The 25,400-nt window shown below is 34.3% G+C and overlaps 1 protein-coding gene across 12 annotated transcripts in view; it reads right to left on the bottom strand.

Annotated features, from left to right (window-relative positions):
- LOC141447299 (uncharacterized) overlaps positions 1–25,400 on the bottom strand; it is a 224,269-nt gene that overhangs the window by 127,810 nt on the left and 71,059 nt on the right. Inside the window, exon 6 of one of the 12 annotated variants that reach the window (XR_012454253.1) lies at positions 19,499–20,392. The exons of the other annotated variants lie outside the window; for them this stretch is intronic. The gene's annotated coding sequence lies outside the window, so the exon portion shown is untranslated. Of the gene's footprint in view, positions 1–19,498; positions 20,393–25,400 lie in introns of those variants that run through there. 12 annotated transcript variants of the gene reach the window in all.

Genomic DNA, 25,400 nt, shown 5'->3' with positions numbered 1-25,400 from the left:
TAATAAGATAAATAAGATATGCATATTTTTATGACAGCTAACATAATTATTCCAGTATTTTACTATAAGTAAAATTAGAGGGACTAAATTAAATTACAATTGAGAAATGAATAATTATTGCTGAATAATTTACTTGATATTACCTACGCGTTATTTGTGCTCACAAATACTTCGGAAAGACGAATTCTAGACTGAAATATTGTTTTAAATCCGTGATTCAAATTTAAATAGTAGCCGACTCTGCCTTTGTCTTTTTTTACTTTAACGTGCATGTACATACATACGATATATGTGACTATTCAGAATAAAGAGCATAATAAAGATAAATCAGAAGAATAATTTGGAATAAAGCTAAAATAAAGTACCTATTTAATTACGAAAATATAATATACATTTTATCATAATTATAACAAAAAAATAAAATATTATGAATGAACAAAGGGAAGGGATTAGCTATGCGGTTAGCATATTGGATTCCCACGTGGAGGTTCCGGGTTCGAATCCAGCTGCAGACCCTTAGATTTTCTCTTTCTAAGAGCTTCTTACAGCTCACTGTCCGGGTGATGGACAGAGTTGTCTGTAACGAGAGAACACTGTCCGGAGGCCGGCAGTGCACTGAAAAAAGCTGCGAGCGCCAATAACCGCAGATTGTTGAAGTTGTTGAAGCGACTTAAATCATAAAAAAAAAGAAAAAGAAAATGAATGAACTGGCCAGCATAAGGGTCTGTGAAACATCTAATAAATTCAAAAAAATATTAATGAAAATTAATGTAGTAAAATTACTTAAAATAATATCAATGAAGTATTAATGAAATGTTGGGTACTAGCTGATTTGTGTACCTTTTGGCGTTTAATCAACCCTTATACTTAACATTTTAAACTGTAAGTTTTTGTTAAAGAGATTTTTGTACCTTTTGGACAGATTTTCTTTTTTGTATGTTTTGCAAAGTTACATATCTGCTTTACAGATTTTATTAAAATTGGGAATAATAAATTTAATTTTATCATTATAACCTGAAAAGGTGTTAAGTCGGAGTTACTACCACTGGACAGATCTTTTTAAAGAATGATTATAGTTGCGGTCCCCAAGCCATCCTCAATAACAATTTTTTTGAGAAAGCGTTTTGAATAAAATAGGAAGGTAATTTGTACGTAAATAGCAAAATTAAACTGCGATTTCAGTACTTCCCTTTAAGAGGAGTAAGAAAAATAAACTGCGATTACAGTACTTCTCCCTAAAAGGCAAAGAGGCAAAGATTTTGAATCGAACTACAATTCATTGATGAAAATCGGTTCACTCATTGAAAATTTTAACGATTGCAATACTTCCTCTTAGTAGGTGTAAGAGCATGATGGCACTTCACAGCCACGTAGAGGAGCTTTAACCACTTCTTCTTACTAAATTTTATCAAAATCGGCCTAACCGTTATAGAAATATTGGTAATAATAGTTTTAGAAAGGGCCTTACTTGGGTGGGGCAAACTCCCCTCCTTATGAGGCACAGCGTCGAGACTTTTAAAGTGCAAATCTGTACAAAATTTCGATTCGAATGACACTTTATTCATGAAAATCGGTTCACGTTTCGATAATTTGAAACGATTGCTATACTTCCCCTTAACAAGTGTAAGAGCAGATCGTCGCTTTAATGTTACGTAGGGGAGCCCTAACCCTGTCATCCTACCAAATTTTATCAAAATCGGGCTAAGATTTACAGAGTAATTAATGATAATAATTTTGGAGGGGGCCTTACATAAAGGGGGCTAACTCCTCTCCCATTCGATGTGCAGCATCGAGACCCCCAAAAGGCACATCTACATAACATTCCGACTCGAATGACACCTCATTCATGAAAATCGGTTCACGCGTTTAGGCGCTACGTTGTTTACAAAAAAGGTAACAACAACAACAAGAAGAAGAAGAAGAAGAAGAAGAAGAAGAAGAACAAGAACAAGAACAATTTTTGAAAATGCCGTTTTTGCTCATTTTCAGCATCTTTTTTCTCAATATCTATCAAATCTAGGCTGTTGCAAAAAAATTACAGTTATAAAGGAGGGTTTGGAGTAAGATTTAAAGAAAATTTGGGAATTTTATCTTTTATAGAAAAAGAGAAAAAAATTGTCAAAGTTGGGTGTTTTTCAACGTTACGCTTTTTCGTGCAGTTTTTGATGATCAACCCTTATACAACTGTCCTACCGGACAGTTTTAATAATTATTTTTTAAATTATTTTTAATTATTTTTTCAGGGAAGAGATTAGCTATGAGGTTAGCATACTGCACTCCCACGCGGAGGTCCCGAGTTCGAATCCAGCTGCTGACCCTTAGATTTTCTCTTCCTAGGAGCTTCTTACAGCTCACTGTCCGGTGATGGACAGTGTTGTCTGTAACGAGAGAACACTGTCCGGAGGCCGACAGTGCTCTGAAAAAAAAGCTCCAAAACCTTAGATGTTGACGCGCCTTAAATCACTAAATATATATATATATATATCAATATTAGGTTTTTGTCAGTCGAAAAAAAGTGGTGACATCTTTCCGTGAGGTCTGTTTGTATTAAGATCTGCATATTGTTAAAATATTTCCCACTAACTTAGATGTGCATTTAAATTAAACACTACCAACGCTACAAACTTCTCGCCAGACTACTTGACAAACGTTCGAAACTTAACCTACATAACAAAAGACTCTTATATCTACTGTTACTGCGACCTATTTGGTCATACGGCATCGAAGTATGGGGGATCGAGTAAGCGTTCCAACTCACTACGCCTCCAGACATTACAATCCAAAAATACTTCGAAAACTTCTTAACGCTCTGTTCTATGTATCTAACCTCACTATCCATAGTGACCTCAAAATCCCTTTCATTACAGGTTCTTGCTAACACTCGTTTCTTCAAATTTCATTCCATTCTACAGCAGCTCATCCTAACCCACTCATAGAACACCTATCTTCCTCCACATTACCAGGTAATCCCTCTAAGGAGATTGAAGAGAAGATGGCCTCGTGATCTTCTCTTATCGTGAGAGCAAAGCACGTTACTGGAGTGGCACCACTGGGTGCCTTCTCCACTCATGATTTTCTTTTATTTCTTTTTTTTTACCATATTTGCTGTTGCAGTGGTAAATTACAATAAAAAATTAAAAGATTTAGATTTTCTCTTCCTAGGAGCTTCTTACAGCTCACTGTCCGGTGATGGACAGTGTTGTCTGTAACGAGAGAACACTGTCCGGAGGCCGACAGTGCTCTGAAAAAAAAGCTCCAAAACCTTAGATGTTGACGCGCCTTAAATCATAGGAAAAAAAAAAAATTGTAATTATTTAATGCTTCGTGACCGTAAATTATTAAACTAAGGATTCAAGATTGGCGAGGAATCGGTCAAATAAAAAACAACTCGTCTTTTTGCCAACGTTTCGACAAATATATTGTCTTCTTCAGGGCGTGGCTATGCGGGTTGGTTGAGTTACAGAAACTGAGTTTATAGCAATATATTTGTCGAAACGTTGGCAAAAAGACGAGTTATTTTTTTTATTTGACCGATTCCTCGCCAATCTTGAATCCTTAGTTTAATAATTTTAGAACTTAATATTTTGTAAAGTTGGGGTTGTGTAAATACTGATGAATATAGGAATATCTAGGGAGACCATGGACCACCAGGGAGGACTATACATGACTTGCCAACGACTCCCATCATCATTTCCTGGTGAGCTTGGTTCCCCAGGCTTAATCACTTGCAACCATCCTCAGAACTTTTGGGAAGCATTGCGAACATGAACATAGAAAGAGAGCTACCATTTTCATTTCCTGGAGATACCTGTGCCATTACCAGGGAGGGGGGTCTTCTAAAAGCAAAGGACTTTCCTCACAGAGCGTTGCCAGACACACCGAGGGCTAGGGTATTGGAAACGTGTAGAGCACCAGAAGATTCTGGTGGAAGAGATATCGGGAGGATTTAGAGACCCGGAGGAAGTTAACAGTTTGAGGAGGATATTACTCTTTCTAGAACCCACTCAGATGCTGAGATTTCTAGTACCTCTAAACAAACCACATAATTCTTCCTCTAAATATTTTTCAAAAACCACTGGAAAAAAAAAGAAATACGGAGATAACTAAGAGAAAAGATTCCCTTGCAACTAAATCCAACTTTTGACAGATTTCCTAATTTTAGATAAAAAAAATTTTGCTAATTGAGAACATAAAAGTGCCACAGTTGTAATTACGCTACTATGAGGTCACTATATTAATTTCTTTTAAGAATAAAAACATGGCCAGCTAGACTAAATTTCAGATACAGAAAAATGATTAATATGTAGCAATAAAAAATTTAAGAAAATCAAATCTCTGGACACGCAAAATTGATATTCGGTGAAGGCTTCACCAAAACCACAATCTCACAGCCGGAAATGATGATTAATCAACTTTTTTTTAAAACAAAAATTGTGTAACTTTAAAACTAAAACATTCCCAAAAACCGGTGATTTCATAAAATAGAAAACTTTTCAAAAATTAAATCTTTTTTCATTACGAATGAAAAATCATTACTAAATATTATTGAAGCAGTAAATACGTATATTCATGCACATGCGCAGTAATTTTCTTTTTTCATTTTTATTTTTTTACTCTATATGGCGTTTTCAGTGATTTTTATTAATGTGGGTGTAAATATAATGGATTTAGATATAAATATGGAGAATATCAGTAAATCATCAAACCCATATATTCTGTAATATATTGCCACAAAATAAATAAATATATAAAAAGTTGTACATTTAAAAAGTCATGATTCGCACATTTTTATGGCCTGTTAAGTTCCAATTCTAATTTATTGGCACTTTGTTTATTTTTATTTTTAATATTTAAATAAATTGGTGTTTTATTTTTGGTTTCTTTTATTATTGAGAATTAATTTATTTAAATTAAAGTGCTGATTTTTTTTTTTTTTTTTTGAAGTATAATATTGTAAGGTGTCTTTTGATTGGTTGCTATTTATAGAAATAAATCTGCCAGTTTGGTTTACGTCCAAGACATTCGACTACTGCCCAGTTAGCCAGAGTAACAGACTTGGTAGAGCACAACTTTAATCTGAACAAGCATACGGGGATGGCTTTGATTGATGTGGCACAATGGCCTTATCTAAAAATTAATTGAGAATGGCTTTCCGAGATATTTAATTTACTTTGTTCAAAGCTATTTAACTAAAAGAAAATTCAGCGTCGCACTCGGTACCACAGTTTCAGGTGTGAGGTTAATTAAAGCTGGTGTTCCCCAAGGCTCAGTCCTGGGGGCCTACACTTTTCAACATTTTTATTAATGTCACCAAGCTGAAACTCAAATCTAGTTGCTCCCTGTTTGCTGATGATAATGCCTTCTTTATTTCTTCCTTCAGAGTTGACACAATAGCCCTTGAAAAATGTTTCAAATACTTTGCAAAATGGAAAATAAGGCCAAACCATGCCAAGACACAAATTATTTTGTTTACACGCCGCAGACCGGTTGTGAATAGATTTGTCCAAATTAACGGCGACTACCTTCCGTGGAGCAAGGAAGTTAAATACCTCGGGTTGGTGTTAGACTCCAAATTAACTTTCACCAAACACATAAACTCAGTGTGCGATAAAGCGGTAGGAATTATGTGCAGTCTCTTTCCTCTTTTGAACCGCAACTCTAACTTAGATTTTCTTAATAAAAAACTTATCTACTATCTTTATATCCGCTCCGTACTACTATATGCAGCCCCTAAGTGGTCCAATACTTGTTGCACCAATTACGGGAAGTTACAAAGAGTCCAAAACAAATGCTTAAGGTTAGTTGGGTCATATCCCCGGTGGACACCCATAGATTACATGCATGCAGCACTTGATGTTGCCAGCGTGTCCACATTTATCTACAACGCTACGGAAAACTTTGTAACTTCCTGTACACATAGTCCCTACCCGCATATAAAAAGTATTATGGACTATAACTTAAGTTCTCTTAATTGTAGAAAATACAAGCACAAAAGGCTAAAGCATATCTTGCTTTAATTAATCTTATGTAGTAAGGTTTTTTGTTGTTATACTATATAATATGATGGAATGCAATAATTTAAATACTCAGGAATTAGAAATTAAAGTCTTGAATTTTTTAAAAGATATCATTAAAGTTGATGTATCATTAAATGATATAAATTTTATCAGAAGAATTGGGCGTAACTCATTGGAGAAAAAACCTGTATTGATAAAATTTGTGTCATTTCGTAAAAAGATTGAAGTATTGAGATTTGCGAAAAATTTGAAGGGCTCAAGTGTGAGTTTATCTGAGGATTATTCGTATGAAATTCGACAATCGAGAAGGTTATTACTGCCTTTTTTGTATAAAGCAAGAAGTATACAATGCAAAGCTTTCTTAAGGCAAGATAAACTCATAATAAACGACAAGAGATTTTCTATAGAGCAATTGCAACAATTGGAACAAGAAGACAAATTATCCACATTGACCTCAGGTGCCTCGGGAACTTCGGAAGTGGGGGAATCTGATGCTGAGGTGAGGGCCAGTCAAAAGAGTAACAGGGTGTTAAGACAAAGAACAGGACAGGGAAGAATAGATGGGAAGAACAAATGTGACCCAATCCTGAAATGGCTTGGCAAGGAGGAATCAAAGAGGGCCACAAGTAGTGGAAAAAATAAAGGAGAAACTAGTTCTAAGCAAAAATAGCGTCAACTTATTCAATATGAAACTGCTTCCAATCTGACACTGGCAACTACAACTGGACTCATCGAAGGCGTACATGCAAATGTAATTGGTGAATCTGATAACGAAGGTATTGGTGCTCATGATGGTATGTTATCTTTAGTAAACCCTAACAAAAATAAATTAAAATCATTACGCATTTTATCCTATAATATCGCGGGTTTTAGAAATAAAGTGCATAATTCTGAGTTTATTGATTATGTAAGTAGTTTCGATGTATTTTTTCTGTTTGAATCATTTTTATTAGACAACGATGCTTATTTAGTAACGAAATGTTTTCCTGAGTTTAAAATTATTTTTATTCCAGCTGAAAAATCAAAAATATTTGGTAGAGCAAGTGGGGGGCATATTTATGGAGTTAAAAACACAAAATTTTTACTGAAAATAAGTAAGGTAGTTAAATTAAATGAATTTCATGTAATACAACTGTTAATTGGTAATAGCAATCTGTATATACTACCGGTATATTTAAACTGCAATAAATGGTATGAGGATTATGAAAAACTGTGTACATTTCTATATGACTTTCAATATTTCAGTTTTATGTTAATAGGTGATTTTAATGCTAGAATTGGCAGTTTACAGAATATACCATCTAAAATGTTTTTTGAAGAAAGAAATGTAATATTTCCAAAAAGAAAGTCAAAAGATTTAATTGTAAATAAGAGTGGATGTCGCCTGTTAGAATGCTTTAGTGATTATGACTTGCTGATATTAAATGGTAGAACGATTAAAGACTGTAACGGAGAATTCACATTTGTCAGTGCTGTGGGATGTTCCGTAATTGATCTTTGTGTGGCTTCTAAAGAATGTATTCCATTGATAGATAATTTTGAAGTAGATACTCAGTCCTTTTCGGACCATATGCCAATAGTTGTTTCTTTTAAAATTCGTGGTCACGGTGTTTCGGATGGTAATGTTCTCTCTCTACTCCCTAAATTCAACTGGAATATGCAAAATAAAGTTAATTTTCAAAATAAATTACGGATAAACACAGAAGATTGTAGAGCAAAGTGCACAGTGCTAGACTTGGATCATATCTACAACCTGATATCGGATTCCTCCAATTTGCAGCTAAATTATAATGCAAAGGGTAGTTATAGAGCGCGGAAAAATCAGAAATGGTTTGATAAGGATTGTAAAAAATTGCGTACATTGTCGCTTAAGGAACTAAAAAAGTTTAGGAAAACAAATAATGATGAGGATAGAAGTTTGTACCAAAAATTTAATAAAGATTATAAAGCTCTATGTGATCAAAAGAGAAAGGATTATTACACAGATTTAGTAAATCAGTTTAAAACTATTAAGGATACCAAAGGGTTTTGGGATTTAGTGAATAATTTTAAGAATAAGGTATTTATAGTTGGAGGGGATATAGATTTAATAGAATGGATAAATTACTTCAGGGCTCTCTATAATCCGCCGCTACTGACTGTCCGTATTTCTTATGCTTCACCCTTTGTGATAAATGAATTTCTGGATAAACCGTTCACAATGTCTGAATTAAAAGTAGTATTAGATAACTCTAAAATAAATAAAGCACCGGGGACTGACCAAATTCCATATGAGTTTTACAAATATGCGCCTGAAAATTTCCATGAAATCCTTTTGAGCTATTTTAATAATATTTTCGAAAAGGGATGGGTACCACTGGAATTTAAAAAATCAGTGATATATCCAATACACAAAAATGGGGATATAAATGTTGTTACAAACTATAGAGGAATTGCATTTGAAAATACCATTGGGAAAATTTTTTCAGGTTTATTATTGCGAAGATTGACGCAGTGGGTGCAGGATAATGACATTCTGAGTGAATTTCAAGCAGGTTTTAGACCAGGGTATTCCACTGTCGATAATCTATTTACCTTATCAAATATTATAAATATTAAGTTGGCGGAAAAAAGACGGAAAGTTTATATATTTTTTGTAGACCTCTCTGCGGCTTTTGATCGAGTGGATCGTCACGCTCTAATTTATAAATTACATGAAATCGGAATTTCTACAAAAATAGTGCGTATTATAAAGGAACTTTTCGAGAATACAGAAGCAATGGTATGGTATAGAAATGAATATTCTGATAAATTTGAGACAACAATGGGTGTAAAACAGGGGGCATTGTTGAGCCCTTTATTGTTTACCCTTTTTATTAATGATATTGAAGATGATCTTATAGGAGGAATTAATATTAACCGAAATAAAATTAAATTGTTAGCCTTTGCTGACGACATAGCGGTGATTGCATTGGATCCTGTTGAGTTACAATATAATATTCATGTTTTAGAAAAGTATTGCCTCAAATGGAACCTAAAGATTAACACAAATAAATCAAAAGTAATGGTATGTCGAAACGGCGGAAGACCGTCTAATAAAGAGCGTTGGTCTTTAGGTAATGAAAATATAGAAATAGTTAATTGTTACAAATATCTTGGATTGCGCATAACTCCTCAGTTAAATTTAAATAAACATTTAAATGATAAATTATTAAAGGCAAAAATAGGTCTAAATTCCGTTTGGAAATCATTTATAGCAAATAGCAAAATTCCTGTTTCGGCCAAGTTAGAAATGTTCAACGCTGTTTCTCGTGCAATCATGTGCTATGGCGCGCAAGTTTGGGGTGGAAAGTCTTATAGGCAAGGAGAACAGTTATTCACGTACTTTATTAAAAAGTTATTAAGATTGCCTAGGAACACCCCAAATTACATTATCACCTTGGAAACAAATATGCCTCCATTGTACATCCATACATTGCAGTTACATCATAATTACATTATAAAAGTACTAAGTATGCCAAATTATAGGTACCCTAAGATAGTAGCATTAGAGACAATTAAAAGACAAATTTATTGGTATAAGGATCTTTGTAATGTAAATTCTGAAAATGGCTCAATAATAAAAATCAATTTTGATAATGTAGATGATTGTAAAAAGGAGTTAAATTTATTAAGAGAACAAATTCACAGAAATCATATAGAAGCATGCATAATTAGAGCACAAAATTCTCAGTTTAGTATAATTTATAAATATCTAAATTTCAGTTTCGGTGATGAATCATTCTATTTCTGCGATAAATATACAACTGACAATATTAGTTGGATAATTAAAATAAGAGGAGAACTATTGAATCTAAATTATAAAAGATACAATAGTAATGAATCACAAGTCTGTTCGCTATGCAGTAGGGAAGAAATAGAAAATATCATTCACTTCATTTGTATTTGCCCTGCTTATAGGGATCTCCGATTGAAGTTTTTAAATAAGATTATATTGTCCCAACAAGAATTAATACAGTATCTAAATGGTGATTGGATTTCTTTATTGAATTACACCAAGCGTGCTTGGATCTTACGATATGAAAAGATACATAATTAATCGATTAGTGTAAAATAAAGAATTTATTTTATTTAATATAAAAAGTATTAGTTTATTATCGATCTACTAAAATACATATTATTTACTCGTATACAATGTTTTCCATACTTATTTAGTTAAGAATATTTATTTATATATATGATTTATTATTGATATATTATGTATATTTATATATTATTTATTTATTATTTGTCCTTTATTGGGAATTGTATATTATTAAAGAACATTTATTTTGTATTTGCTAGCTAGCACCCCCGCTGATGGTTTTGTACCAAGCGTATGTCCTTTATTTGATAATTATTGAATAAGTTGATCTGTTAATTTTGAAATTTATGTACATATTTAAATAAAAGACTTTATCTATCTATCTAGTAAGGTTTTTTTTAAATTTTCTTGCCTTAGCATTAAGTTCGACTTGTATCCAATGTAAATGCTGATATGTTGTGGAGAGGATATAGGCATGCAGCCTGAAACCTCCTTCTATATATATTTGTATAAAAAATTTTAAATTGTAAATAAACATTTTCAAATTCAAATAGAAATAAATAATTAGATAAAGAATTTAAAGAAATAATTTCATTCCATTGGGTACAGTCTGAGACCGTCTGGGGGGACTGTACTTCTTCTTAATACAAATCTTATTTCACGATCTTTTAGACTAGGTAATGCAAGTGTCAACGACCAAGTCAAATTTTGTAAAATAAGAGATTTTTGAACGATATTTATTAAATAGGATTTGGAGTGTTCTCAAATCCTGGTAAAAGACCCCCAGGCTCTCTAGTGATATCATTGTTTTGGGAGCTGGCAGATTGGGATAACAACTCTTAAGATGCTAGGACGCGTCTCTAAGGAAGGACATTTCTTGCCTATACCCTCATTAACCAAGTAAGTTCTTAAAAAAAAGAAAAGAAAAACGCTATAAGAGAATTTTCTCCCTCAACAATAAGGAGGAGATGTCAAAACGTTCCTAATTCCGGCCCAATAATCTAATGAGAGTACTGTCCAAAATTTTCTTAATCTTTATAAAGATTTTATTTTTTTATTTTTTTTTTTTTGAATTTACAATCTGTAAACATTGTATGCAATAATTAAATATGGAGAGAGTGGTGAACTCGTGCGGGAGGAGAGCAGGAGGAGAGAAACTACCCAGCGGTAGCACTCTCTATAGGAGAGAGGAGGATGTGAGGAGGAGAGAGTGGTGAACTGGTGCGGGAGGAGAGAAACTACCCAGTGGTAGCGCTCTCTATAGGAGACAGGAGAATGTGAGGAGGAGAGAGTGGTGAACTGGTGCGGGAGGAGAGCAGGAGGAGAGAAACTACCCAGTGGTAGCACTCTCTATAGGAGAGAGGAGAATGTGAGGAGGAGAGAGGAGAGATAGGAGATTAATAACGTTTAGCTCTTCAGACTGCAAGGAAGTCGCGGGGCCACTGGCGATTCAGTCGGCGAGGAGTATTAGGAATGTCAGAGGAGGCGAGAGACAGAACAAGAGGATTAGAGCTAGTCGAGAGAGTAGTATGGAACTTTTGGTATTTAGTCTTGGCGAGTTGGTCTATGAAGAGAATGTTGAGGTCGTTGTGAAGGGTGAGGTTAGTCACCGTAGAAAGGAGCGTCAGCTATCTGTCGGCAGGAGTTTTGACTGAAATGTCCTGCACTGTCCATATTTTTGTAGGTTTGGCTGAACCCCACAGCTCTAGTCCCGTAAGTCCACATAGGTTTGAGGATAGTGTTGTATGTTAAACATTTCAGTTCTAAGGGCAATTTGGAGCGTCGTCCAAGAAGTCTGTAGAGCAGTTTCACACGTTTTGTCATTGCTTGTCTTTTAAATCTAGTATATCTTTATAAAGACAGTTGCATAATTGGACGCAGTTAGAAAAAAAGAACAAATTCATCGTTTTTCTATTAAATTCATTTTTACGAACAACATAATAGTAATTAATTGACAATGGGAGGCTGTGCTTTCATCTTATGATTCAATATTCACCAAAAAAAAAAAATCTAATTTACAAATATAAATTTGTTCCTAAGACAAATAATGTTAACCCCAAAAAAGTAACTACCAGATGTTTTATAAATAATAGATAATTAACATTCAAGAAATATTTGAAAGTGAACAACGCCCTGGAATTCCCATCTTACACAACGAAATGATTAAACGAAGTATTATGTAAGAAAACAACAGATTTGTTTAAAAGAATAAAAAATAAAATCATTAAAAATTAGCATAAATATCACAGTACACCGAATGTAAACACCAATCTCTGTCAACTGTAATCACTAGTTTGATAGGTGCGCACTCTATGTGGAAATTGCTTTTAAAAAGAAACAGAGGAATTTGAAACGATTCACTTCCTTAAAAAATGTCACTTTTACATAGTCTCTAACGAGAGAACACTGCCCAAAAGTTAGCAGTGCACTGGAAAAGATAAAAAAGCTTGGAGCTACGAGGGTCGTTTGAAAAGTCCGTGCAAAAATAAAAACTACTTAATTTTTTGGGGTAAACCTTTTTTATTTTTCAACATAGTCTCCTTTTAGGCTTATACACTTCGTCCAACGCTGCTCTAGTTTGTTGATCCCTTCCGAATAATAGGATTTGTCCAAGTCTGAAAAATAGCCATTCGTTTCTGCAATCACCTCCTCGTTTGAATAAAATCTTTTTCCCGCCAGCCATTTCTTCATATTGGGGAACAAATAGTAGTCCGAGGGAGCCAAGTCTGGAGAATAGGGGGGATGTGAAACGAGTTGGAACCCTATTTCCATTAATTTTGCGACCACAACTGCTGAGGTGTGAGCTGGTGCGTTGTCTTGATGGAAAAGGACTTTTTTGTGGGCCAATCGTGGGCGTTTTTCTTGCAGCTCGGTTTTCAAACGGTCCAATAACGATGAATAATATGCACCTGTAATAGTTTTACCCTTTTCCAGATAGTCGATCAGGATTATTCCTTGCGAATCCCAAAAGAAAGTCCCTATAATCTTTCCGGCCGAAGGAACGGTCTTCGCCTTTTTTGGCGCAGATTCCCCCTTGGTAACCCATTGTTTAGATTGTTCTTTGGTCTCAGGAGTGTAGTGATGTATCCATGTTTCATCCACAGTGACGAAACGACGCTTAAAGTCCTGCGGATTCTTCTGGAACAGCTGCAAACCGTCCTTGCAACACTTCACACGAATTCGTTTTTGGTCAAGCGTGAGCAATCGCGACACCCATCTTGCGGATAGCTTTGTCATGTCCAAATGTTGATGCAAAATATTATGTACCCGTTCATTCGAGATGCCCACAGCACTAGCAATCTCACGCACCTTCACTCTTCTGTCATCCATCACCATATCATGGATTTTATCAATGATTTCTGGAGTAGTAACCTCAACAGGCGTACAGAACGTTCAGCGTCACTTGTGCCCATATGGCCACTCCGAAAATTTTGAAACCACTTATAAACTGTTCTAATCGAAGGTGCAGAGTCACCATAATGTTTACCAAGCTTCTCTTTAGTCTCCTGAGGCGTTTTGCCTTTCATAAAGTAGTGTTTAATCAACACACGAAAAATTCTTTTTCGTCCATTTTTTGAAAATCACTCGACTTCCTCGATTCAAACGAATGCCAAACACAAAGTAATAGACCGATCTGGCTGAAACTTGGTGTGTGTTCTTCCAAGAGATGCTACTAACTAAACATAACCTCGATACGCGCCAGTAGTGCTATCTCTCTGACTTTGCACGGACTTTTCAAACGACCCTCGTATAATAAACTCCAAAAAATTCCAAAAAAAAAAAGGCCATAAAAATATGTCATTAGTGTGAAATAGCAGTAAAAGGAAGTCTTTAAACAATTTTGTAACAGATACCGGGAAATTCAAGTGTGAGAAAATAAAACCTTCAATTATTTACACCTTTATATAAACGTTTAACTTTAAACCAAAATAATTATTGTTTTAAATGTTAAACGAAATTTTAGCAAAGGTATGCAAAGTTATTTTATATGGGCAGATGATATTTTTTCGAATAATTAAATAACAACTTTAGCCTATTCTATTGTTATTTTTATAGCTGATTTCTCCTTCAATAACAAAAATAACTAAACTAAACTGCTAGACAGTCTATAAGACTCCACGTTTTTAAATGGTGATTTGTGTATTTATGCCTTTTACATTTAGAAACTTGTTTAAACATGTTGCATTGTAATTGCAATTAAATAAGTTAGAAAAAAAGAACAATTCCTATAGCTAACAGCGAACTATACGTGATAACCTTCAACTACTTTTCTTGAATAGTTATTACCCTAGATTAGTTAATTCAATGAAAACATTAATTTTCACTAACTTTGAATAAATTCCTTTTATAATCAACTAAAATTCAATTTATTTTGTTTCTTTACTAAACGTTTTAATTGTAAAATCAGACTTAGTCCAGTCAAATGGGTTTTTTAAAATATTTAAATTCTTTAGACCTGTTTGGAAAAATGGAAAATGAAAGTGAACTTTGGAAAATGTCAGAACATAACCTTCGCTTTTAGAGGTTCCTAAACTGTCCTACAGTATACTCTCACCAGACTATGCCTTTTGGGGGTCTCGATGCTACATTCAGAGAAAAAAGGCGTCAGACCAATTAATGTAAAGGGACCATCTAAAACTATTATTAGTAATAACTAAGGAACGGATTTTTATGTATTTAAAAATGCCAAATATTTAATTAAAATATGCATTTATTTTCATCAATTATGTGGAAAATATGTGATTTTCTTAAAATATTTTCTGGAATATTTAAGTAAAATGGACATTTTTTTTTATGAAAATCGTGAAATGGTGGAATGATTGCATTTTTCGAGAACCTCACAGTTCAAAAGGAATGGCTTTGAATCCACATCAGCATCACTGTCAAGTTTTCCAATAACTGCATTGGCAATATACCTGCCCTCAACGTCAGTGGTTTCATCAATTGACACCCAAATCGGTCCATCTTTGATAAGTTCTCGAATTTTGGTTAGTGTATCTTTATAGATATCTTCCAGGTAGTTTTTTCTCAGAGCGCTCTCGTCAGGCATTTTTTTCCCAATATAAGTCTCTAAGAATCCTTTGAAATGAGGATTTTTAAGTTTATGGAAAGGGATATCTGCTCTAACCAAAGCCCGTCACAGATCTGTACTCAGAGTAGCCTTACTCGATGATGGAGATGTAAGGAAGGCTTGAGATAGGACGTCCTCTCTTTCTTTCTGTTTTTATTCTCTATGTGCGATCCGGTGGCAATATGTTGGGTGACTTGGGAAAGTTGAGAGCAAGAAACGGGCTTGTCACAAGCTGTACAGTACAAAATGTCTCCATCACTTCGAAAAATTTCTGCTGGAAACTCGCGAAGATATTTAGCAACCAGTTGTTTGTTTGAGGCCGATGTTCGTGGCATTTCACCCAAAAAAGAATACACTAAGTGACCGAACGAAATGAATTGGACACTTCAACGAACGAGCTGAAAGAACAGACAACGTCAGACAACTTCAAAGAACTAACAAGTGCCCGTCACTGTTTAGCAGCATTCTGTATAAATTACAATAACCATTGTACCCACTGTGATTCACAGCCCTACAGTCTGTGGTTCACAGTTCCTGTCAACAACCTCCCAATTATGAAAATATGCCCAAAATGAAAAATATGAAAAAATATGTACATATTTTGATTAAATATGTAGAAATATTTATTTATTTTAATCAAATATGTATAAATATGCGATAACATATGTGAAATAAAAGTAGACTCAAACGGCTTAAAAAGTGTCAGTATGAATACTTCTAGTTGAAAAACGTCTGTAAATTGCCTAGAAAAAAATATGTAAATACATACGAATCCGTTCCCTAGTAATAACTCTCTAAATATTAATCTGATTTTGATAAAAAATTGGAATGATGAAAGGGTCAAAGGCTCCTCTACGTAACATTAAGGCGTCGTATATGTACATAACTACTTTTACGTGAAGTTACGTTAATTACGTAAAAATTAAACATAAATATTGTTGTATGAAGACAAAATTGTAATTTAGAACACTGAGAGTAAGAAAAAGTCGTGTGAGTTTGCACAGTAGATTTTAAATATTAAATAAAGTTAGTCAATGAACCAAAAATAGCCGACAGAACCCGATCGCATTCGGCTTTTAAGAGATACAGAAGTGAGTAAAAGTCGTGTGAGTGTGCACAATAAATGTTAAATATTAAATAAAAGTTAATAATCACAGTTAATTTGGCCGAAAATAGCCGAAAGAAACCGATCGCATTCGGCTTGTTAGAGAGAAAGTCGTGTGAGTGTGCACATTAGAAGTTAAAATATTAAATAAAGGTAATAATTAGTTAAAGAGCCGAAAATAGCCGACAGAAAACGAACCACATTCGGCTTAATAGAGAGAAATGAGAGAAATTATAATAAAAAAAATACGGCGCTAAGGCTGGTTGGGTTACAGAACCAGTGATTCTTAAAAATTTCCTCTATTTCCAGCTAAATTGCTATTCTCTAACCCATCGGTCCTTAATGGGCATAGGTTTGTGCTGAATTTACTGCTCTGCAATGAGTTTTTCCACTATAACTCAGGAACGGAAAATTGCAGAAACTACAAATTTGATATTTCAAACAGTTAACACCAGCGGAAGTGACAATAAATTTTTGGTCAAAATAGCTCCACCGGAAGTACCACTTTACTGAATAGATTTTTCACTTTTTTAACTTTTTTTGGAAAAACCGCCTTTCCGATTTTCTTTAAACTTGGTACGATTATAGCTCACAAGTAGCTTTACAACTTTTATCTGAAACATTTTTCTCTAATTCTTCGATTAAGGGCACTTTTGGGGGAGGAGGTGGATGAGTCAGTCCATATGTATGTCAGTTCGCTGTAATATATGGACTTACTACTTATTAAACATTAATTAGGATTAAATATAAAACAAATATTCCATATATAATTCTAATTTGATATTTTAGTGGATGCCACAAAAGTATTTTGGGTCAATAAAGATAAACCGGAAGTAAAACTATAATTGCAAAGTACCACTTTCTTTACACAATTAAGGACACTTCTTAAACGTTTCGACGGAAATTACTAATTTGTTGAGTGCAAACGTTAAAAGAAAAAAAAAAAAATATACTTATTTATTAAGCGTTAGAGACAAGAAACGTAAACTAATTGACCTAAGTTCAAGTCATTATAGTTAAGTCTGCAAATACAAATAACGTAGTGGGTTTTTTTAAAGAAATGATGGAAAGGTTTTTTTGGTTTATTTTTACTTTTTTTCTTAAACTTGTTTTAAACACATTAAAAATAACAAACTCATTAGAAGTATGTTCGAGTAAAGAGTAACCGCCCCTAAAGAGAATTTGTTCGCGACTATGAGAGCTCTAATTGCACAGATCATCAAGACACCAAAAACACTTACACTTAGTTAACTTGTACACACACTCACAGACACAGACACACACACATCTACTGATATCTTTATTATGTTTGGTTATGTTGTCAAGGTGAAGAAGAGTTTTTAAAAAACACTAGGAAACAAACCACAGATAGACAAACAGATAAATAAAACGAGTTTACTAGATTCGTGAGTAAGTCATTAACCAAAACATAGTTAATTTCTAAACTTGTCTTGTAAATAATGTTTATTACAGTAAATGTTACTTAATATCTTTATTTCTAACGAATTATTCTTGGAAGATATTCAATTTTGTCTTTACAAATTTACATTATTTGCAATCGACCACTTACTGCAGAAATGATCCTGCAGAAGTAAGGTAAATTTCTCGAAAGTTGGGGAGCGAGAGTGCCGCAGGAGAGTATACTTGGCCCCGATCTCTACACAGTATACACATCAGACATACCTGTACAACCCTCTACACTACTCTGTGTACATATGCAAACGATACAGCCATACTAGCCACAAGTACCATCCTACATCAGCTACATACAAGTTACAGGACACACTTACGAGGGTTGTTTGAAAAGTCCGTGCAAAAATAAAAACTACTTAATTTTTGGGGGTAAACCTTTTTTATTTTTCAACATAGTCTCCTTTTAGGCTTATACACTTCGTCCAACGCTGTTCTAGTTTGTTGATCCCTTCCGAATAATAGGATTTGTCCAAGTCAGAAAAATAGCCATTCGTTTCTGCAATCACCTCCTCGTTTGAATAAAATATTTTTCCCGCCAGCCATTTCTTCATATTGGGGAACAAATAGTAGTCCGAGGGAGCCAAGTCTGGAGAATAGGGGGGATGTAAAACGAGTTGGAACCCTATTTCCATTAATTTTGCGACCACAACTGCTGAGGTGTGAGCTGGTGCGTTGTCGTGATGGAAAAGGACTTTTTTGTGGGCCAATCGTGGGCGTTTTTCTTGCAGCTCGGTTTTCAAACGGTCCAATAACGATGAATAATATGCACCTGTAATAGTTTTACCCTTTTCCAGATAGTCGATGAGGATTATTCCTTGCGAATCCCAAAAGACAGTCGCCATAATCTTTCCGGCCGAAGGGACGGTCTTCGCCTTTTTTGGCGCAGATTCCCCCTTGGTAACCCATTGTTTTGATTGTTCTTTGGTCTCAGGAGTGTAGTGATGTATCCATGTTTCATCCACAGTGACGAAACGACGCTTAAAGTCCTGCGGATTCTTCTGGAACAGCTGCAAACCGTCCTTGCAACACTTCACACGATTTCGTTTTTGGTCAAGCGTGAGCAATCGCGGCCCCCATCTTGCGGGGATAGCTTTGTCATGTCCAAATGTTGATGCAAAATATTATGTACCCGTTCATTCGAGATGCCCACAGCACTAGCAATCTCAAGCACCTTCACTCTTCTGTCATCCATCACCATATCATGGATTTTATCAATGATTTCTGGAGTAGTAACCTCAACAGGGCGTCCAGAACGTTCAGCGTCACTTGTGCCCATATGGCCACTCCGAAAATTTTGAAACCACTTATAAACTGTTCTAATCGAAGGTGCAGAGTCACCATAATGTTTATCAAGCTTCTCTTTAGTCTCCTGAGGCGTTTTGCCTTTCATAAAGTAGTGCTTAATCAACACACGAAATTCTTTTTCGTCCATTTTTTGAAAATCACTCGACTTCCTCGATTCAAACGAATGCCAAACACAAAGAAACAGACCGATCTGGCTGAAACTTGGGGTGTGTTCTTCCAAGAGATGCTACTAACTAAACATAACCTCGATACGCGCCAGTAGTGCTATCTCTCTGACTTTGCACGGACTTTTCAAACGACCCTCGTATATTGTATACAGATTGTAAATAACAAAATAAATTAAAAAAAAAAATATCTTTACAAATATTATTTATTCTTAATAAAATAAAGGCAGAATTTTCTTCTCATAATGATTACTTAATATTAAATAATAGTAAAATAACTTCGCAATAACCGTGGAAAATCTCGTCTAAATTTTTAATTAATAATTTGTTATCTTTACAATAATCTGTGTTCTTTAGTTAAAGTAATTAATACTTCAATTAAAAAATAGATTGCTAGGATTAGGGCAAGCTATAGAAAATAAATATGTCACCACTTTCCACAGCCTTCTAAGAAGTGTTTGCAAATTCGGCCATGTTCCCTTTACTGCTCTTTACTAGATAATGGGAAAAGTTTAAGCGCTATCCCCATTCCAAACTTTAGTGTTTTAGTTGGTTTTTCTAAAGCTTTCCTCCCCTTTTATAAGTGGGTGCTGATAATGGGAGTAAGATGGGATAAAATGGCGATGAACTGTGTGTTTGTTTACTTTACAAATTGCTCTGGGATTACTTCTTCCCAGATCCCATTTTGGATAGGATCATCTTTTACCCCCTCCGGTAAATTCTCTACTTTTTCTGGAAAATATGTTAAATCCATTGGCTTGAGGTACTTGGGCTTTATTTTATTTAGAAATGGTATAGCCTTATGACGTAATCGTGAAAATATTGAATCAAGATAATTGGCTATAATAATATTTTACGCGTATAAATTATTGTATTTCACTTAAATAATTTCAGTCGAATTAAAATTTCTTTACTTATCAATTCCGCTCTTTTCTTGAAATGTATTTTCTCTCAAGATTTTGTTTTTCACGCTCTCTTTTTTGAGATTTCTCTTCTTTTTTTTCTTTTTTTTTAATCTTTTAATGAAATTTGCGACTGCAACGGTTGTTGCAACAAGCAATTGCGATGTAATATAGCGTCTTGATTGAAGACTGGAGAAGGCACCCAGTGGCGACACTCCATTAACGTGAACAGATCACTGTAGTGTTATGAGGAGAGTAGGTCATCTTCTCTGCAATCTCCTCGGAGGATTACCTGGTAATGTGGAAGAAGATAGGTGTTCAATCAGAGGATTAGAATGAGCTGCTGTAGAGGAATGAAATTTTAAGAAACGAGTTTTAGTAAGGTCGTTAATGAAAGGAATTTTGAGATCATTATGAATGGGGAGGTTAGAAATATTGAATGGAGCGTTAAGAAGTTTTCGGAGTATTTTGGACTGTAATGTCTGGAGGCGTAGAGAGGCTTAGTAGATCCCAATACTTCTGTGCCGTATGACCCCAAATAGGTCGCAGTAACAACAGGTATAAAGAGTCTTTTGTTATGTAGGTTGAGTTTAGATTGTTTGTCAAGTAGTCTGGCGAGGACTACCTAAGTCGTCTCCCAGGATTAGCTACTCTCTTCAGAAGAGAGAGAAAATCGCGAGGCCACAGGCCGATTTTAATCGTCTGGGATCTGGATGGTGATCAGATAATAAATGGCAGACAGGAGGATTGGAAATGAGAGTGCAAGTTCTGGATGAAAACTTTTATAGCGAGTTCGTGCAATCTGGACCTATAAACGGGAATTTCCAGGTCTGTGTGGATAGATTTGAGACGTAAAATGGAGCCGTTTAACGATAGTGCGGAGAATTTTAGACTTAAGAGATTGAATTCGTTGAAGATTTGGAGCATTTCGTTGAACCCCACAGTTTAACACCGTACGTTCAGGCGGGGTTTTAGTATAGAATTGTAAATCAGTCGTTTGTTATTAAGTGAAAGTTTTGAACGTTGGTCTAGTAGTCTTTTAAGTAGTCGATAACGCCTGTTAACTTCAGTACGTTGAGTAAGTCGTACGTACGTAATTCTAGAAAAAAAATTAACGTGTGGCTGTGTCATGGACACGGCCGTATGTTGTACGTGAATACGTTTACGTATAAAATATTTTTATTTATGTATATAGGATGAAACAATGTGTCTTCATAAACGACGATCGAACACAATCTATGCCTATACAGTCCCGTTGTCGATGTAGAAGCGATTTCATCATCCACTTGCATAATTTCAACCGCCCCAACTGCAGATGTACTGACACCGTCGTTGATCCGCTTGGCCACATTCATTCTTTTACGTTCCCAGCACAGCTTGACTCAGTCATATGGTGTTTTAATATTACCATTCGATTGTTCTTGAGAAGCACTTTCCAACCGTATACAATCTCTGTATTTGGTTTTGGGCTTTTCGACGCGTGTAGGCGAATATAATAAAAATATATAAAATATATAGGCGAATATAATATATAAAAATATATATTATATATTTTTGATAATATTTTTTTTATTTTAACACCTAATAAGGTGTTATTTGATAATATTCACTTTCACTATTTTACACTAATGTTTTGTATACAATCGATAGATTGTGACGACAGCTGACGATTAAAACTTAAACGAACATCGTAGCTACACCGAGTCAAAAGTTACTACTAATTGCAAATCTCGATACGCAGCAAAATGATCTCAAAATGGCGGCGCTTCCCCCTCCACCGCGCGCGATACGTCACAGTCCTCGCTTATCGTAATGAATTCTTTGATCCTTTAGGGTACGTTTACAATGGAGCTGTGAGTATAGATGATAGCAGAGATGATAACTGATAGAGTAAAATATAATCGCTGATTAGTGTGCACAACAGAGCTGTGATACATGCAACATGTCCGAGAAGTGAAGAAGAGTTTTTATGTTCAGCAGCAACAAAAAGGTATATTTTAAAGAAAAAACGCTTTAGAAAATATCATGTACATCCCATAAATAAAAAACGAAGTAATTTGGGTGAATTTCACTATTTATATAAGGAACTTAGAAATTATCCGGATCGTTTTTTTGAATATGTGAGGATGGGTCCACCCACATTCGACTATATTTTAGAAAAAATAAGGTCAAAATTAAGAAAACTTTGGAAAAATTGTCATGGAAATCCTATAACCATAGAAGAAAAACTAGTGATTACTCTTAGGTAAGTAATGGTTATATTGAGAAAAAAAACAACAAATAAATACACATGAAAATAAATGTAAGCACGATTTAAAAAACAAAATATTGTTTAAAAGTAAATAATAAAATAATAACCAAAAATAATGAGTAAAGACAGCACTAAATAATTTTTCTACGTCCATTTTGAAGTTCCGACATTGGAGTTCAGCTAGCAGAAAAATGAAAAATTCAATTCTATCATCTATGCTCGTTTATACCAGCGAGTATGAGTCACTAGTCGCAGCTTCGTTGTGCACGCTCACATAAGAATGTACTAGGTTATTCTATAAGCGCTGATGCATCACTCCTATCATCTATGCTCACAGCTCCGTTGTAAACGTACCCTTAGCTATCCAGTGGTCTAATTTAATTTTGGATGTAGACCATAGATTCGAAACTATAATGCCAAATTGTATCCCCCGATTATGTTAGGCTATCATTAGGTTTTTTTGGATTGCCACAATATGATTCAAATTTAAAGACGTATTCACGTCAAAAAAAAAAAAAATCATTTCAAAACCGTCAAAAATTAGTATTTTAGTAAAATTTAAGAAAATCGTTTTCAACAAAAAAGCAAAAATCTTCCAAAACTAGCGGCTAAAATACAAAGGATGCGATAAGTTTTGTTAACTACTTACCGTATAATTAACATTGTACCGTGAATAAACTTAAGGTCAAATTAAATGGTGAACTTTTCTTAAAGAGGCCGCCAAAAATATAAAAAAAAGGAAAAAAAAATGAAAATATAAAAAGCCGTAGATAAAATCAAATTAATAATCAAGAATGTGTAATCGTTTATTTCATCAAAAAAAAAAATAAATATATATATATATATATATAGTGTTAAAAAAGTACATATATAAATACTAAATATCTTGGCTAAAATAAATGAAAATAAATTCGAAATTATCCCCTCATTTAATCTGACATTTGAGTTGGCATTTATTCATAAATATGAGCAGATAAAGCTATCCTCCCCTATATAGCTTATGTAAATTTTTATATTTTACTAACATAAACACTAAAATAATAAAATAAAATAAAGAAATACACCAAATAATAATTATTGCACATTATGGTCGTTAAGTGAATCGTTTTTAATAGCTCCATTTATATGTATATTATTCAAATTCATTCCCTTTTATTCACTCTAACACTAACACACACACACACACACACACACACACACACACACACACACACACAGAGAGAGAGAGAGACGACTTAAGTGAGTGTAGGTTAGACAGGGACAAACATATTTTACGAGTATGTAAATACGTCTAGGTTAATACAAACTTATCATTTTAATAAATCATTTAATTAATTCTATATTCTCTTTTAAACTTTTAATATTATTTATTATTTAAACTGAATTATTTAACTTAAATTTAGTAGTGCAGCACGAGAAACGAGACAAATCTCGGTCTCGGTACCGAGACCGAGAACGAGATCGAGACATATATCTCGTCGAGAAATCTCGGTCTCGTCTCGGTTTTTCAAATACTAATTTTTAGCTACAAAATTATAAAATTGTGTTCTTTATTAATAAATAATCATTACGGGTATTGAATTAATTATTAAAAGATACGATTTTATTATATATGTTCAATATTACTACATCTACTTGACTTCGAATTACATAAGTAAAGTAAGCAAAGTAAAGTAATCGCCTATTTTTTCAGGCGGGGCTTTACGTCCAACTACCAGTTAGGTGTCGCGGACGGAGGCGACTAGCAAACATACTTTACTGTAAATTTCTCATATTAACCATTAAATAAAATCCAAGGCCTAAGACCGGGAATCGAACCCAGTACCACAATACACATTAGCTTCGCAAGTCTCGCCTCTTAACCGCTCGGCTACCGTGGCGGCCCCCTTCGAATTACATAATTTTTACATAAATTCACTAAATTTCACTATTCATATCATTCATTCATTCAATCTCATAAATTTCACTATTAATAATCTAATACTTTGAACTTTGATATTATTTGAATTATATTTTAGAATTTTGGAATTAGTGAATTTGAAAAAAAAGACTATCTATGCACCTAAAAAATATTGCCAGAAATTTTCGTTTTTAAGATACACTTTGCCCAAGCATTGATACATAAAAGAGCTTTTACTGAGTCAGAAGTTAGAGAAGATCTTCTATTGGTCATTATCAACGCAGCTTGCGAAAATAATCTTTCCGATGGCACTGAAGTTGCACAGATACTAAAAATATCTTACGCCATTCTAGACAAATTTTTGAAGGAATTCTCAAGTGTTTTCCACCATTCTAAAATGTCAACGTCTACTGGTGCTTGGTCTAATTAATTATTTCTGTCTTCCATGCTTCGGTGATATTTGCTGATTTTTGAGCAAATGGTGCAAAAATATTGATGCAGTCGTCGTCGTCGTCAAAAGGTGAATCATCAGATTCTTTATCTTCACCAACAGCCATAACTAATGGAGCGGGAAGTTTGTTGGGAGGTGTATTTTTTATTTCACGAATCGACTTGTTATAGCAGGCAGATATGTAATTTGGGTCTTTCATTTGGCGCGTTTTTAACATCTTTTTGAAATTATATAAAGATATATAACAGTAATAGTAATATATGATGCATTGAAGTGTAAGTAGTTGTCTTCTTTTACACACATTTTCATTACCAATATATAAATTAAAATAATTATTAGAAAATAATAACATTTTTTGAAAAGATTATTAATAACAAACCGCTTTTAATACTTAAACAAAAATTCAAAAAACCGAGACCGAGATATCTCGACGAGACCGAGACCGAGACTTGAGCGACCGAGACCGAGATCAAGATTGCATAAAGTCTCGCCTCGTCTCGGTCTCGTGCAGCACTAAGATTTGCAAGACTCTTAAATCTTGGTTTTTTTAAATTTAAACTATACAAATTCATTTTCTTTCCTCTGACAAGCATCCCATTCTAACAACATAATCAAAACACAATATTGACACACAATAAAGAGATAGGCCTACAGTGAAAGTGGACATGTGCAACCACAATTTGGGTTCAGCGAACCCC

Source organism: Rhodnius prolixus, unplaced genomic scaffold, assembly GCF_049639745.1.
Source record: "Rhodnius prolixus isolate KJV_2025 unplaced genomic scaffold, Rpr scaffold_7, whole genome shotgun sequence".
Classification (NCBI taxonomy): Eukaryota; Metazoa; Arthropoda; class Insecta; order Hemiptera; family Reduviidae; genus Rhodnius; species Rhodnius prolixus.
The sequence above is the reverse complement of the archived record's forward strand: the minus strand, read 5'-3'. Positions and strand labels throughout refer to the sequence as shown.